The sequence below is a fragment of the Corvus kubaryi genome, unplaced genomic scaffold (genome assembly GCF_017639235.1).
Source record: "Corvus kubaryi isolate FWS band 111438036 unplaced genomic scaffold, C.kubaryi_AGA036_p1.0 74, whole genome shotgun sequence".
Taxonomy (NCBI): domain Eukaryota; kingdom Metazoa; phylum Chordata; class Aves; order Passeriformes; family Corvidae; genus Corvus; species Corvus kubaryi.
In genome coordinates, this window is record NW_024582061.1 from 7,411,084 (window position 1) to 7,427,149 (window position 16,066).

At 44.3% G+C, this 16,066-nt stretch overlaps 1 long non-coding RNA gene across 1 annotated transcript; it reads right to left on the minus strand.

Annotated features, from left to right (window-relative positions):
• Positions 1-2,924: 2,924 nt before the first annotated feature.
• LOC121675549 lies at positions 2,925-3,860 on the minus strand. Its single transcript, XR_006020108.1, has 2 exons — positions 3,291-3,860; positions 2,925-3,155 (listed from the first exon to the last, which is right to left on the minus strand). It is a non-coding gene; the product is annotated as an uncharacterized LOC121675549 (long non-coding RNA).
• Between the last annotated feature and the right edge of the window lie 12,206 nt (positions 3,861-16,066).

Below are 16,066 nucleotides of genomic sequence, written 5' to 3' on the forward strand. Positions count from 1 at the left end.
CTGAGCAGGTTATTATTTTCCTACCTGTTGCTGTAACACACAACCAGATTTGTAAGATATGTGAAAATTATAGCTTCATAAATAACATGATCCAATTTCTATTTGCTGGCCACCTGATGTCTTATGTGTATTCAGGATTACCAGGATTCAGGATAACCTAAGGAGAACAGCACATGCTCATTTTGCCTTACTTCCGAAGTTCTGGGTGTGTTTATCCTTAACCATAATTCTTTCCCCAGCCTTGCTCCTACTCCTAGCCCTGACCTTATCTTAGGCTGTCAGAATAAGAGTTTAAAAACAAAGGTGCAGCCAATTTTCTTTTCTTTTTAATACAGCTTGACAGAGTTAAAATGCAGAACACAGACCTTCCAATTTTCACAAAGTGCTGTGATTGTCTTGTCTGCTTTGCACTGTTTTATGCTAACATCCATGGAGCCATTCTAATTTCAGAGGAAAAAGGGAGCTGCCTTCCATTCCACAGCAGGAGTGGTAAAAGCACAGGTAGGCTGATATTTATGCACAACCTTCAGATATAAGGTTGTTGTTATCATTTACAGTAATGGCTGTGTTGCAAGTTGAGAGCTGGTGGTACAACACCTATAGTAATTACTATGCGGTTATGGTGGTGATGAGTCTTTGTCAAGTTCAGGGTGAGAAGGACAAGGAACAAAGGTGTAAATGAGCTACACTTTGTCTGTCCCCTGAACTGCCAACAGTCACAGAGCCTTAACTGAGGAGCAGAGCACACAAACTTTCAAAAGCAGCCACCTGACCTTGGAACTGATGTACAAATTTCACGCAGCACTCGGACTTTTAGGAGCCTCCATCCCACAGACTTCATGGGGACTGAGCCTGTTCAGAAGCAAAAGACAAAAGCAGTTTTGCTCTTCACTTCAAAGGGAAGAGAATCTGGCCCTATCTGCAATCAGTTCAGAGATGCTGGTGGAGCAGAAAAACTCTGAAGTAGAGATACCCCAGGTCTGTTCCCTCTGTGGAAGGATCTGTCTGTTGGATCCTGAAGACATGAGTGAGGAACTGACTGGATGGGAGGAACTTCAGCTGCCTGTGATTATGCTGCTTTTTCACACACTCGTGCTGGAATATGGAGTGAACACAATGCTGCTGTTTGCACTGCATATGAGTGGACAGAAAATCTGTGCCTAATGTGTCTGAGGCAGTAAAGCTCATCACAGCAGTTAAGAAGTCCTGAAGGCAGCTACCTGAGAAAGGATGGTTGAAAATTTATTACCAGAAATATTTGTGTGGTTGAAGTTTTTTTACCGGTATTTGTGCTAAAGACTCTTTTGAGGATTTTGTGCCATTGGAGTTGCTTTCTCCTACAAAGCTGAAGTTGGTGCTGGGGTTTATGTGTTGTTATTCTCAATGCTGTAATGAGGATGAGCAAAAGGAGTTTGAAGGTGACTCAGATGCCATTTTCTGTACTGTATTTATCTAATGCCTGTCACAGACTTCATGCTTGGCTGGCTGCCTGAGGACTAGGAAGAAACAGTCTTCACAACTCCTATGATTTATCACCCACATCATAAAGTTTAATTTCACTTTTGAAGTACCGGTGCTGCCCTGGCTGAAAAAAAAGGAGGCTGGACAAGCATGCTTATGCTTGTAGTGGTATTGGAAAATTTCTCAAGTACCTGTGGGCAGGTGTGGTTCACATACTTGGGTTAAACCAATCGCCAGATCTAGGGTCAGGAAGGAATTTTGCCCCAGGTCATATTGGCAGGGACGATTGTGTTGTTTTTGTTTCCCTTGCTTCACAGTGTGGATTGTGGTTGGCTTCCTAGATTATCTACTGCCATCTTAAGAAATGCTAATGACCCAGGCTTTAGGTCCACAGGTGGAATTGTAGGCCCAAACTTGCAGGTCTCAGGCCTGCCTCTGATAGTGATTGCTGCCACTTTGTGCCCCTGTGCAGAGACTCCAGCACAAGGCATCCTCAGAGCTCTCAGCATCCTTCATGCTCTGTGGTCCGGGCATCTCCACCTAATAGAATCCTTGTAAGTGTGCAATTTGGAATTCTGGCTGTGCTGTTCCTCTCTCTTGGTTCTTTCCCTATGCTGCAGCAGGTTTTCAGATTGTTTTGGGTGATGGAGCACCTTGTGATGAGGACTGGGATATGGATGCTCCCTGGAACTTGTCAGCCTGCAGGATGCTTATGGTTGCGATGCCCTGGATTTGTGGATGTGGGTGACCTTTCCTGGGTGGCACAGCAATGTCATTTGGTTTCCTGTGTTCCTGGGAGGGGGTGGGGGAGGGGGCAGAGGCGGGGGGGAAGGTGTTGGTACTATTCACTTTTTTTAGTGGAATTGAAAATACTAGAAGGTTTACATTTAGCAAGTACTGTTCCCATGCCACTTATGTGGGATGACTGGAATCATATTAGGAGCATGGTTGCACGATCCAAGAAAGCCAGAATGAGAGAGCATCACTTCGAAGGGATGGCAGTCTCACAAGCAGGCATTCTTCCCTGTTAATGAAAGCACTTCGGTCATAATTGCACTGTTAATTCATTTCAGGTATGTTGCTGCATCTGAATTTCCCAGCTAACCAGTGATTAAAACAACAAGTCGCTTGGGGAGTGGCTTGTGTGATGTTGGTATTAATAGGATGAAAACAACCAGAAAGTTAGGGCATTCTTCTGAGGTACTGAAAACCCTTAATGAGGCCCTTAATTATGCAATAACGTCTTTGCAAGCAAACACATGCCTATTATCATTATTATTGTGCTGATAGTTGATATCCCACTGACATGAACAATTTAGAGAATTCCAAGTATTATGCAGCTCTCCTGCCAGCTCGGAATAGGCTGACACAGCTACAGCTACCTATTTAAGAAGATTAGCCTGATTTTATTTGCATAAGAATTTAAAGCGACAAAACCACTTGCCACACCCAGGAAACGATCATTAAAAATGAATTACTGCACATTCTTTTATTAGCTGTGTGGTTAACTTCTGAACGCTACAGTCAATGCCAAATCCAAAGAGAGATGCCCTGGAATATCTTCCCCTAGGTTTTGCAGGTTCTTAGAATCACAGAGTATGCTGACTTGGAAGGAACGCATCAGGACCATTGAGTCCAAGAATCACATCATGTACTTTCCTTGGATGTGCAGAGAAAATGTCTCATTATCCAGTCTGGCAAAAAAAAAAAAAAAAAAAAAAAAAAAAAAAAAAAAAAGGCACCTTGAGTACAATGTACATAATTATTCTTAAGTGGGCATCCCCTAGGAATGATGACAAGCAAATCTTTGCAAGCCTTGTGTTACTTACACACAGTTCCAGCAGTTCTGCTTGTCTGTGTTGGCCATTACTCTGAGACATCAGGCTAAAGAAGCCGTAAGCCACGGGCTTCATTTTCAGTTGAGGTTCTCCTAGTCCAGAGAGGAGCCCTCCAGGAAAGGCAAGGTATTTTATGCTGGCACCTTCTGCCGAGTGGAGGCTGGTTGCAGAGGAGAATCCATCCCAGCAGCTCAAGCTTCAACAGGTAAGTGAAAGAAGAGAAGGAGCAAAACCTGATGGAAAAAAGAACATAGAAAACTTTCCTTTTTAAAAGCCTCAGCCACGGGCTGTTGATTTTTTTGTTGTTGCTCGAGCAGCAGCCAGGTGCCAGCGCCGACGGCAGCGCTTTGGGATGTGGGGAACGGGGTCAGCTCCGGGAGCGCGGCCCGCGCGCGGCCCCTGCCGGCACCGTCAGCAGCTGCGCCCGAGGCCTGCTGGAAGAGTTTGGAAAACCTTGAGATCACGGAATGGCCTGGGTGGGAAAGGTCCTTAAAGACCACCCAGTTCCAACCCCGCTGCAGGGACACCTTCCACTATCTCAGGTTGCTCAGAGCCCCATCCAGCCTGACGTTGAACACTGCCAGGGATGAAGCCTAGTGGTCTTCTTTCAAAACACCCAGCACAGAACCATAGTCGTTATTTTCTTTTCTCTTGTCCTCCAAAACTTAATTGCATGGCCATTAAAATGACTGGAAAGAGTTTTATTTTAAGACTTTAAAAATTTTAAAAGCAGCTTCAGTAATTATTTGGTAGATATTTTCCAATATATAAAAGAATGCCTGTAAGAGATTCACCCCTCCCAGCCAAAGCAGCAGCATTCCAGCCCAGCTCCTAGTAATGAGAAAGTGGGGAACGAGATGCAAAAGATCTTCCAAGAGAATTATAGAATGGTTTGATCTGGAAAGGATCTTAAAGATCACTCATTCCAACCCCCTGCCATGAGCAGGGACACCTTCCACTATCCCAGCTTGCTCTGAGCCCCATCCAGCCTGGCCTTGGACACTTCCAGGGATGGGGCAGCCACAGCTTCTCTGGGCAACCTGTGCCAGGGCCTCCCCATCCTCATGGGGAGAATTTCTTCCTAATATCCAATCTAAACCTGATCTCTGTCAGTGTGAAGCCCTTCCCCCTTGTCCTGTCACTCCAGGCCTTTGTTGATAAACAGCAGTGGTGACAAGCCCTTTTTATATTGCCTGTATGGCACTTCCATGGCTCTGTCAGAGGAACCAGGCTCAAAAGCACCTACAAATGAAACTGCACCCGAAGCAGCCCCTGATCACAGTGATGGCACTGTCTGGCCCTATGTCTGAAATGCATCTTTGAGGTGAATTGTACCTCAGGAGTTTCCCTCCTTCCCCAGCCAGGAACTGCACACCAATATCTGCATTTGCCTGAAAACATGACAGCAAACCACACGTTGGAGAGCCAGGGAAGAGGTGCCCTGGGGCACAATCAGACACAGAGGTACAGAGGGGGTGCCTGAGGGTCCCTGTTCCATCATGGACAGAGGCAGGTCTGGCTGAGCCTGTGCCTTGTTCCCAGGGTGACATGGGAATGGTTGCTCTCACCTATCCTTCCTTGCCTCTTCCCAGAGTGAGGGCTTCAGATGGTTCAGCTGCCCCTGTGCAATCACGTCCTTGCTGCTGGTCATGCTGTGAAGCCATGTGTTAGCAGAGCTTGTGAACCAAAGATTGCTTTTGTTCTGTGAACCCAGGCAGTGGCAGGGACTGGCTGTGGGACTCACACAGTCTGGTTCCCAGGATACTACCAGGTGCATCACCAACCTGCCCATGCATTCAGTAAGTAATCAGGTATCTGACCTGAACTGGTTTCCAGGAGAGCAGAGCACCAGCATTTGTCCAAATTCTTCAAAAACATGTGCCTGAACATTCAGGGAAAGTAAAAGTGCTATTGTACAGAGAGAGCTTACATCCCAAGCCAGGAACTGGCAGGTTCATGCAAGAAACATTTGTATTTCTGTTTCCATGTCTAAACCTCTCTTGTGTGGCTAAATGTTTGCCTCCAAGGCTGACAAGTTTGTCATTTATATGGAATCTAAATTCACTTCCTTGTCAGCCTGAATCTCTCAGTCTAGGAAATGGGAATGGGAAGACACTCCAGAGTAGAAGAGTGACACTGGAAGACTATGATGTGTCCTTTTACCACTGAAGCCTTCAGTGCTCTTCTTGTCAGTGCTGTGGCACAGGATTCAATATACAGGAATTTAGGGTTGTCTTGCCAGAACATTCTCCATGAATTTAAGGAGATCACTTAACATGAAATCTTGTTCTCACAGTAGCTCATGGGAGTCTTGCCATGGAATTCAGTCCTTTAATAAAGAAAAATGTAAGATGTCCCCTGTTTGACATCAGAGAGGAAGCACTTTGCGGCAAGATTATCTCTTGCTTTGACAGTTGGTGGACCTTTACTCATGGAACAAGAATAAGAGGTATATAATTGAATGAGAGAAATATTTTAAGGCTCTGATTATGGGAAAAGAAAAAAAAATGTTTACCTTTGCAAAGACAACTGGCACACACCTTACAAGCTCTCCACAGACCATGAGTCAGAAGAGAGAAACAGGAGTACAGATCCCTGCAAACCAAGAAGCCAGATTGGTGGCAGATAGGGCAGACTGATTTAATGTTGCACTGAGGTCAAAACAGAAACTTTAGCATCAAAGAAAGGAGTGCTGCAAAAGCCCAGTGCTCAGAAGTAGCGCTTACCAGAGGTATCATATAAACTTAAACCTGCTGTCGTTATTCCTGTTGGAAAGAAAGGAGGTGAAGGCCACGACCTGTGAAGCAGAGGTCAGATGTTACAGACCATCAGACAAAGGAAGTGACAATGGGGAAAGGTTCTTCTCTGAAGCACTACCAGATGGTGGCTAATCTCAGTCAGGGGAGAAGGCATGGCCACCAAATCTACACTGGCTCTCTGAACCTGACACTCAGGCATTATCAAGGGAAAAGACTGTTCTTCCAACTGTTACAAGACAGACTATGCAGTGCAACCCATTCAGTTAATCACAGTGCTGTGCTGATTTGGGACAGAATTTTCCAGGATCAGGCATACAACAGGTATTTGCTTGTTAATTATTTCTGCACAAAAGCAGGAATATGAAATACTCTGAAAATTTCTACCTTGGTGGGAATTTTTCCTCCTGCCCCTCTGATTATTTGTGAAAATATCTTTGTCTTCTCATGTAGAAGAAAGCACTGACAGTTGGATGGTATGAACTGGCAGAGCTCTGTGATCTGCACTGGGGTCTGTCCAGGAGACTTTTTTATGACAGTAGTGATGGAAATGTTGTCTTTGCATTCAGTTGCAAATCTGCTCACAGATTTACAAAGGGATTTCTGCTAGCTGAGCTCAAATAGGACTCCAGCATTTCCATGTCTGTCCCGGGGACGATGAAAACAGAAATGGAGACAGAGGTGGAGGTGAGCTCCGGAGTCCCAGAGAGGCATCTACTTGAGGCAGCAGGGCACAGACCTGAGAACAGAAACCTAAATGCTCCTTGTGAGATTCATCACTACATGGTTTGCATTTAATCTTGTCTGAGTAGCTTATGTTTTCACCATGCTTCTGTTTCCTTGCCTGGGCCAGAAGGAATAGAGGTCCCATTGTTGTAAGCAGCTGCCCCGAGAGCCGCGTGCAGAATGCAGAGCTGGGATGTTGCTGTGCCCAGAGAGAGCCTTGCATGACAATGACAGCCACTGGGTTTGTGTCCCTTCCAGCCATTTCTCTAAACACAGGAATAGCAGGATTGTGCCCTTGTTGTCTCTGTTCTGGACCTCAGTGGAGTGGTTTGAGTCCCTCTATTTGACAGAGAGATCCAGAGGTCTGAAAAAATAATCCAGCCAGCAGAAAACAATTAAGGATCTTCATGAAATTTGGTGTGTGCTTAAGTGCTAAGCTGGGTCTTTCATTGCTGCTGTGGTCAGATCTCCTCAGCATTATGTAGGTAAGCAGTATCACACATATATTTTTTTCTACAAGGAAAAGCAGTGGGAGCATCATATTTTACATGCCTGTCACTCATTACCTTAATATCTGGTATTAACTTGGTATCACACCAGCTATAACCAAGGTCCTCACTTCTTCTGGTCTGCTTGGAAATAGGGTGCATAGGAACACACTTCTTCAAATGATCCACTGTGCAATGTCTGTGTGTTGGTATCTACCAGGAACAGCATTCTGTACGCTGCCACATGGGATGTGCATTTCTGAACTATGGACATGAGAGATGTAACACAGTTCAGGGAGGTGCAGCCAGGAGGTAACAAAGCCTTCCTGAGCATACTGTGGTACACCCCCAAGTGACCCTGTCATGTCCTGGGAAATGTCTTCTCAACCATTTTCTGGATATCTCAGCCACCCTGTCATGAAGCAAGGTTAGGAACACAGCAGAAAATACAGGTTTAACCCATGGTATGAGCTGTGAAACCCCTCTGAATTCATGCTGCTTTTGCTGTTGGTGCCTTTTAGAAGTCCTGCTTCATCTTTTGAGTTGACATTTCAGTGTTTTTCCTGTGCTAAATGTGTAAAGCTGTCCATGACAGGAAGCAGAATAAACTCTGCTTGCAAAGAGCCTTGTTCTCTCTGTTGACAAACTTGAAATTCCCTTCAAAATTTGAGTCTCTTGAAGCTGGAGGATCTTTCTGATTTCTTTTAGGCATCTTGTTATTATTGTGTGAGATGGACTCTGCAGGGTAAGCAATCCTTTTAATGAGAATAGTCTGTTTTTCCTCCATACTGGCAGCTGTTTTTTAGGAAATGGCCACAAAGTGACATTATTTTAGAACTGCAGCAATAGGACAGAGCTGGCTGGAACTCAGAGCTTCAGCAAAAACTTTCAGCAAGATTTCAGATTTCATTGGACAACAGAATAGGAGATTTTGACTGAAATGTTTCCGAAAATAGCAAAACCCTCACCCACTCAGAGAGCTGAATGTGGAACCTCAAATTTTGATGGGGAGAAAAAAAAGCGATGACATTTTCCTTCCAGATTTGGATCAGTCCCGACAATAAACTTCACTTTTTATAGGAACCAAATAGTCATAATAGGAATTAAACTGCACATAGATCATAAATAGAAAATACAAGATACTAATAAAACTATCAGATACATACAAGGCAGAAAGTTGAAAGCAGAGAAGAAAATGAGATAAAGGGGGAAGGTATAGCTTATATGTGGAAAAATGAGACCAGAGTAGAGATGGAGGCACAGATGTGAGTTGTCATGGGGCAGGGCAGAACTGCTCCCACCCCAGCCATGGAGAGCTGCAGTCATGAACAAGGTAAGGAGTACAAGGCATGGATTCTGGAGCAAGTCCAGGGGTGGGAGACCAAGCTGATCAGAGAGGTGGAGCAGCTCTGCTGTAAGGAAAGGCTGAGAGAATTGGGATTGTTCAGCCTGGAGAAGAGAAGGCTTTGGGGTGACCTCATTGTGGCCTAGCAGTGCCTGAAGGGAGCCCACAGGAAAGATGGAGAGAGACTCTTGACAAGGGCCTGGAGTGACAGGGCAAGGGGAAATGGCTTCACACTGACACAGAGCAGGTTTAGATTGGATGTGAGGAAGAAACTTTTCCCTGCGAGGGTGGGGAGGCCCTGGCACAGGTTGCCCGGAGAAGCTGTGGCTGCTCCATCCCTGGCAGGTTGGACGGGGCTCTGAGCAAGCTGGGATAGTGGAAGGTGTCCCTGCCTGTGGGATATGCTGAGCCCCTGCCCTGGAGGGAGGCCTGCTGATAAGGAGATTGCACAACTTCCCAGCAGAATCCCCTTGGAAAAGGCAGCACTTTTCGGTCACAGTGAGAGAGGACACAGAACCATGATCCTCTGGGAGACCCTATGTAGATCCTTTGAAACCCATTGGCTTTTACCCTCTCACACCCACCTTTGTATCCCCATAAAAGAAGCCTGGCTAGCTCAGTCAGTAGAGCGAGCCTGTCACTGGCCACCTTTTGCGGGTGCAGGACAATAAAGCCACCTATGCAGGAATGCCAAACGGGCCTCTCGTCTCTCTCTCCTGGTCTGGCCTGGAGACTGCCTCGCAAAGCAAGAGCTGAAATCACTAGTGGAAAATCACTAAAAGAGCTGTTAGCCTGCTGAAACAGGCACTTCTCTGCAAAGGCACTCCAGCGGCTGAGGGAAAGCTGCACAGCCCCTGGAAGACGGGACCATCTCTCCAGACCGGTCACGGCTTCCTGGGTCTGAGCTACACACCCCATACCAGCTGCCACACCTGCCCATGGCAGGGGATGGAATGAGATGATCTTTAAGATCCCTTCCAAACCAAGCCATTCTATGATTCTGTGATTCTACGATTCTGTGATTCTATGATTCTGTGATTCTATGATTCTATGATTTTGTGACTATGCACTTTCTACCCACCTGGCATGAGGCCTTGGGAGGTTCTAACTGGGAGCAGCACATGCACTGGAGAGGCAGGAGATATTTCAGGAGAAACCAGTGATATCAAAGGAGCAAGCTGGGACCTACAAGCCAGAGGTTTTCTGGCTTCCTTTGGTGTCACTGACCCGGCTCTTGCTTCTCTGACTGCAAAATGGAAACAACAAATATCATCCCCCTCTTGTTTATCTACTGAACCCCTTTGGAAGCGGTTCATGGTTTGCCCTGGGTTTTGCTCCCTGTCTCTCCACGCTCCGTGCTGGGGATCCCGGGGTCATTGCTGCAAGACAAAACAGTGGGAACAACAATAACTGCGCAGTCCTGGCACAGGAGGGGGGACGATTGTTTTCAGCCTTTGCAGCCCACGACTGTTGGTACAAATGACAGATACAATCAGGCCTCGGGGTTTTCCTTACATTTATATGTCTGGGGAAGGGTGTCAGCCGCTGTTCTCAGCCACTCTGGTGAACTGAAGCTAAAGATTTGGGCAGGTGGGGGAGAGAGAGAGAGAAATGCATTGAATTGCCATCGAAAGAAACATGCATAATTCTTAGAAATGCTTTGTGTCAGTTTCAAAGATCCTACTGGGAATGCAGCTTATTCTCTGGCCAACACATTTCCTTTGCAAAAGGCACAACTGGTGTATTTTGGGGTTTTTTTTTAGTTTCCAGCAGCAGTCAGTACCTATGTTTTCTTTGACTGACATGCCTGTAAGTTCAATCAGCTGAAATGGTTTACGTGCAGTAAGGGATGGGGCAAGTACACATGGAGTACCATGTGGTACTAAGAGGACCTTGAGACAAACTGTGGTCTCACTGATGTAACTGGAGGTTCTGTTTCAGATCTCTGCTGATCTGAGAAGGATGAAGCAGGAAAAAAGGAAATACTTAACCTTCCTGGTAGAAAACACCATGGGAAGCAGAGAAAGCAATGTAACATTTCTCTAAAGCCCCACTGCAGAATTGTGGTTAAATGTGGTAAAACTTCTTATCCTCCCACTGCCTTTACAAGAGTATAAAAATGGTACCTCTGAAACTTTGCTGGTGTTGGACTTGACAAAAGCAAACAAACAAACCCCTGCAATAGTTAAACACTGTTACTTAATAGAGCTTTAAATGCTAACCAGCTTCTAGTGTAAAAGAATTAACTTTAAGCCCACATTTTTTTGGCCATGGTTAAGTCTAAGGTTTAACCTCAACCAGTGATTTTTTTTTGCCTAAGCCTTGATGTGTTTATGGCACACTGCTTGTGGTGACAATCCTACTTTCAGTAGCAATATCTCTGCTTCAAAGCCAGGTCTGTCATCTCCTTTCACTGAACTCAGCAGTTTCCTGAGCAAAATTCTGTGGATTAAAATAAAATAAAATAAGAAACTGTTTTAAAAACAGCCCAAACCCAAACATATTTCTGAAATTATTTGGATTTTTAAAAAGAATGTATCTTTCTTGTTTTACCCTGCCATTATATGCACCAATGTCATCGCTGCATGGCTTCTGCTGAACCAGACAGACCACAAAGCCTAAAGCCTTTATCCACTTTCTCTTTGATGAACACTCAGTGCCTTATTTTGGAATTTTGTTGAATTTCTTTCACTGAGGGAAGTGCTGGCACCATCTGCTGGGACTTTTGTCACTGCAGCCACTAAACACAGAATCAGAGAATCACAGAATGGATTGTGTGGGAAGGGACCTTAGAGACCACCCAGTTTCAACCCCCCTGCCATGGGCAGGGACACCTGCCACTATCCCAGCTTGCTCAGAGCCCCATCCAACCTGGCCTTGGACACTTCCAGGGATGAGGCAGCCACAGCTTCTCCGGGCAACCTGTGCCAGGGCCTCCCCACCCTCATGGGGAGAATTTCTTCCTCATATCCAATCTAAACCTGCTCTTGTCAGTGTGAAGCCATTCTCCCTTGTCCTGTCACTCCAGGCCCTTGCCAAGAGTCTCTCTCCATCTTTCCTGTAGGCTCCGTTCAGGCACTGGAATATCACAATGAGGTCACCCTGGAGCCTTCTCTTCTCCAGGCTGAATAATCCCAATTCTCTCAGTCTTTCCTCCTGTGTAAGGATTCCAGTCCTTGCATCTATAAACATACCAAATATTCCCAGTTTGACTCATATGGTTACTTTTTTTTGTTATTATTTTTATTTTTTCCACACCTGTGCTGCATTTAGGTTGCATTCACCAGACCTTAGCAATTCCCTGCAGCCAGCCCTGGGTCCTGCCTGGGTTTGGAGACGTAACTAAAAAGTCTTCTGTGCAGTTTCATGCTGAGACTAAGCAGACTAATGAAGGTGATAGGACAAGGTTTTAAACTGAAAGAAGGTAAATTCAGACTAGATATAAGGAAGACTTTTTTTTATGGTGAGGGTAGCGAAACACTAGAACAGCTTGTCCAGACAGATGACAGATGCCCATCCCTGGAAATATTTAAGGGCAGGTCAGAGGAGGCTCTGAGCAACCTGGTCTGTTGAAGATGTCCCTGTTCACTGCAGGCGGATTGGACCAGATGACCTTTGGAGGTCCCTTTCAACCCAAACAATCCTATAGTTCTATGATTCTATGAACTCGAGTCCTATTGTCCAGGTCCTATAGAAATGGATTTTATTTGTGAAGGAGGCTACTGAGTTTAAATGGAGAAGTCTGAGATTAAAAACAGCCTCAAAGAAAGACTGAAGCATTTCCTTAATTTGTGTAAGATTCAGGAAACAGGGATCAGTCTATGACAATATAACCAAACTCTTTTTCTGTAGATCTCAGAGCAAGATTTTAATAAGCTGAGAATTACAGAAATGGGGAGTCAAGTTGGCATTTTTTGACAATAAAAATGTTTTTATAACATTTTCAGTCTTAAATATAACCTTGTAACTGGAAATTATTGTAGTCAATAAATCTGGGAATTACTATAGAAATTAGATTCACAAGATTGTTGGGAATGTAAAATTAGGAGAATGTATCATTTATGTTTGTGTAATATCCTTCATAATTTTAAAATAGTTATTAAAAATGCATACAAGAATATGCATATTTTTGATGTATATAATATATAGTAGGTGAAATACATATTTTGTGTATTACATATATTTTGTGTATTTATATATACTATATATGTAAAATATAATCACATGGAATTGTCAAAGCTTTAACTCCCAAACATCATAACATATTTCTTTGTAATTTTAAAATTTTACTAGCTATATTTACTCTGTATTCTATGTCTTGTCATAAATTAAGAGATATTTAAATCCTTATGATAGGAAATTCACACATGCAACCTTAAATATACATAAACCTGTTATATTTTGAGGACAGCTTCCCATTTGAATCTCCACCTTTACCAGGGAGAGGGTGATTTCTTTTTTTCTATGGATCCAAAACGAAATTACCTGACTTCAGTGTTCAAAAGCAGTTTTTAAGGTGGTACAGTGGAAACATCAGAACAAAATTAATCTAATGAGGGTCACTCTGGGGTGACAAAGTACTCACCTCTGATTGCACATGTCATCTAAACTAGATGAGCAGAAACTTTCTACTGGAAGTTACAAGGTTGCAAGTGTCTCTGATGCCCTGTACTGACTTGAACACTGGTGATGGCCAACTGCTCAGAGAATTGCCATTTTGGGGCATTTTCAGGAACTCCTAAAAGCAGGCATAATAGTAGTGTGGTTGAACAAGGTATACGAGGTCTTGTTTTGAAGCTGAATTTCATCTCCAATGTAAGCATGCACCCACACTGGGAAAACTTGAAACTGGGCAATTCCCAGTGCAGCTTTGCTTTCTTGCTGATTTTGTTAATTTTTCAAATGTTGGTTTGGCAGATTTTAAAGCACCGAAAAAACGTGGTAACAGTTGATGTAATTTGGCATTAATAATTTGAAGCAGGTGCCAGACCTACCTGCACGATGCACTCTGAATAGGGCTGTTGGGGGGAATGGTGGCAGCACCTGCCAGTTTTTAGGAAAACAGTCTGACATTCCATTTGTAGGCCCATTTCTTCAGTTCAGTCTGAGACACTGCTCAGTGCTTCATCCAGCCTCATCCCCAATGGACTGTGGAGCACATTGTCCTGAGGAATCCGAGGGCTCTGGGCAGATGGAGCGGTGATGTCATCCGACTTTTCCATTTCTACTTCCTATGAACATTTGCCTTATTCTTACATGCCAGCTCTTTCTCAGCATGTTTTAGACTAGAAACATTTTTCTTTTCTGGGTGTAGAGAAGGAATCACTTCTTTTTGATTTCAGACAAGATCTGGCAAGTGAGCTCTTGTTGCTAGTCAAAGAAAAAGCCTTAAAAAAATTAACACAGAATCTGTGTTTAGCAAAGTGATTTGCATAAGCTGTACACTTGGTTCTTAGAGTTGGAACAGTTCTAACCTATGACAAATTCCTCTGTCTGGGCTGTCTTCCAAAATCATTTTCATCTACCCTGGCAAAAGAACTGAAGTCTGCGTTCTGCACTAATTAAAGGCCTTCAGGAGAAGGGCCCCAGTTGAAATGCTGACACACTTTGTACACGCTTTATTTGTGAAAGGGGATACTGAGCCCATTTGACGGCGCCTCCTGCTCCGTCAGGCCGTGCAAAATTTTAAGTGGGGAAAAAAAATGGGCACAGTTATATCTTGTTAAGGTTCTGAGTTACTAAAACACTGCAGTTTTCTCCATTAAAAAGCATGATATGGAGATTTTTTGATCTTTGAATAACATTAATAAGCAGTAAAAAGGCTAAAACCCATGACAGTTCCTTAGTGAATATGAACTGACCCTCCCAATTTTTATGAAGTACTATGGCTTAATGCAGCTGAATCTCTGTCTCCCTAAATATCTTCATTTTGGAAACAGCAGAAACCCAACATCCCTTTTACATAAAACTGGGAACTGCTGAAAAGGGAAGGCAGGAAGAACAGCTGTCCCAATAACTCTGCGGAATTCTTCTGGCAGGACTACCACTCCAGTGAGGATGCTTTCCATGTTAGATCCATGACAGCCTTCTCAGCTTTTTAGTATTCCCAAAGTATTCAATGGCAATCACAGTCCTTGACTGAGGAAGGCACCCAGAAAGTCTCTTTTTCTGAAGTTGTTGTCCTGAGTATTCACCACCTGCTTTGGGACACACGTGCTTAGGGCTGAAGAGAGATTTTAACTATTCTGGATGTTAACTACTTTGTCCAAGTGCCCAGCAGGAGGCAAAGAAAGAAAGTCCTCCTCTGTGGGAAGCCTCACCTAGTAGGAAGTGTGCTCTGAAAACATGGATTAGACTCAACTCTGCAGCTGAACTACACGGAGAGCTCCTGCAGAGACTAACAGAGCTTAACCAGGGTTCAATGCACTCCCCCTGGCCAGGGAGAGGAGGGAAGTACATCTATCCAGCAGCAGATGTTCGGATGCTTAGTGACCTGTGGGAAAACACTTGGGAGAGGCAAAGGCACTTAGGCAGCTGCATGGTGTTTGAGGAATTTAAGGAATCCCAGCCCATGTCCTAGGCTTTTCTCCTTGCTCCTTTGCACTGAGAGCAGAAAAGAAAAAAAAGGAGGAGCAGGAGGATTTCTCCCTCAGATATTCTTGCAGCATTCCTCAGGCTTCATCCTGCTTGTCTGCTGCAGCCCTCACTAAACAATTTTATTGTAAAGCAGCAATGCACTGATTCCATAGCCTCTGAGACAGATCCAGGGTTTTTGCTAGAAAATAAACTCACAAACATAATCAACATTCTTTATGAATCCTCATCGTTTCCTTAGGAGAAGGAATTTCTAGCCTATTTTCTATGAACCTTAAATGCAAATGCTCCAATATTTTGCTGCCTTCTTGGGCACAGGGGACAATCCTGTCTTGTTTTTGTCCCTAAAAGTATTGACTGTATTAGACACTGGGCACGTGCTTTCGAAAGAAAAGCATGATGAATGCTTGCATGTCCCTGTATTATTGGCCACGTGCTCCATCCCTGGGAGACAAACGGGCCACTGAAATGCGGCTGGCCTGGACATCCCACATACCAAGCAGATGCAAGGAGAATGCCATAGGGAAATAAGAAACACATTGTATGTGATTTAAAAGGCTTACAGCTATGGAATATCCCTCTGAAAGCCTAACGAACATCTCCAACACATAGACAATCAAAGTACAAAACACGCCCTGCATCAGGATACAAAACCACGGAACTGGAGATAATCTTGGAAGAGACCCACAAAATAAATCTACTGACAGCAGCACCTATAAATCATACAACTCCAGCACCTGGCTTGTCAAAATGTCTCCAAGCTCAGGATTTTCTGTGGAGAGGAAGCTGTCCACACAGATTCTTTCTTAATTTTGGGCCTTCTGTTTTCCTCTCAAGTGAGCCTGTGTCCTGGGTTTG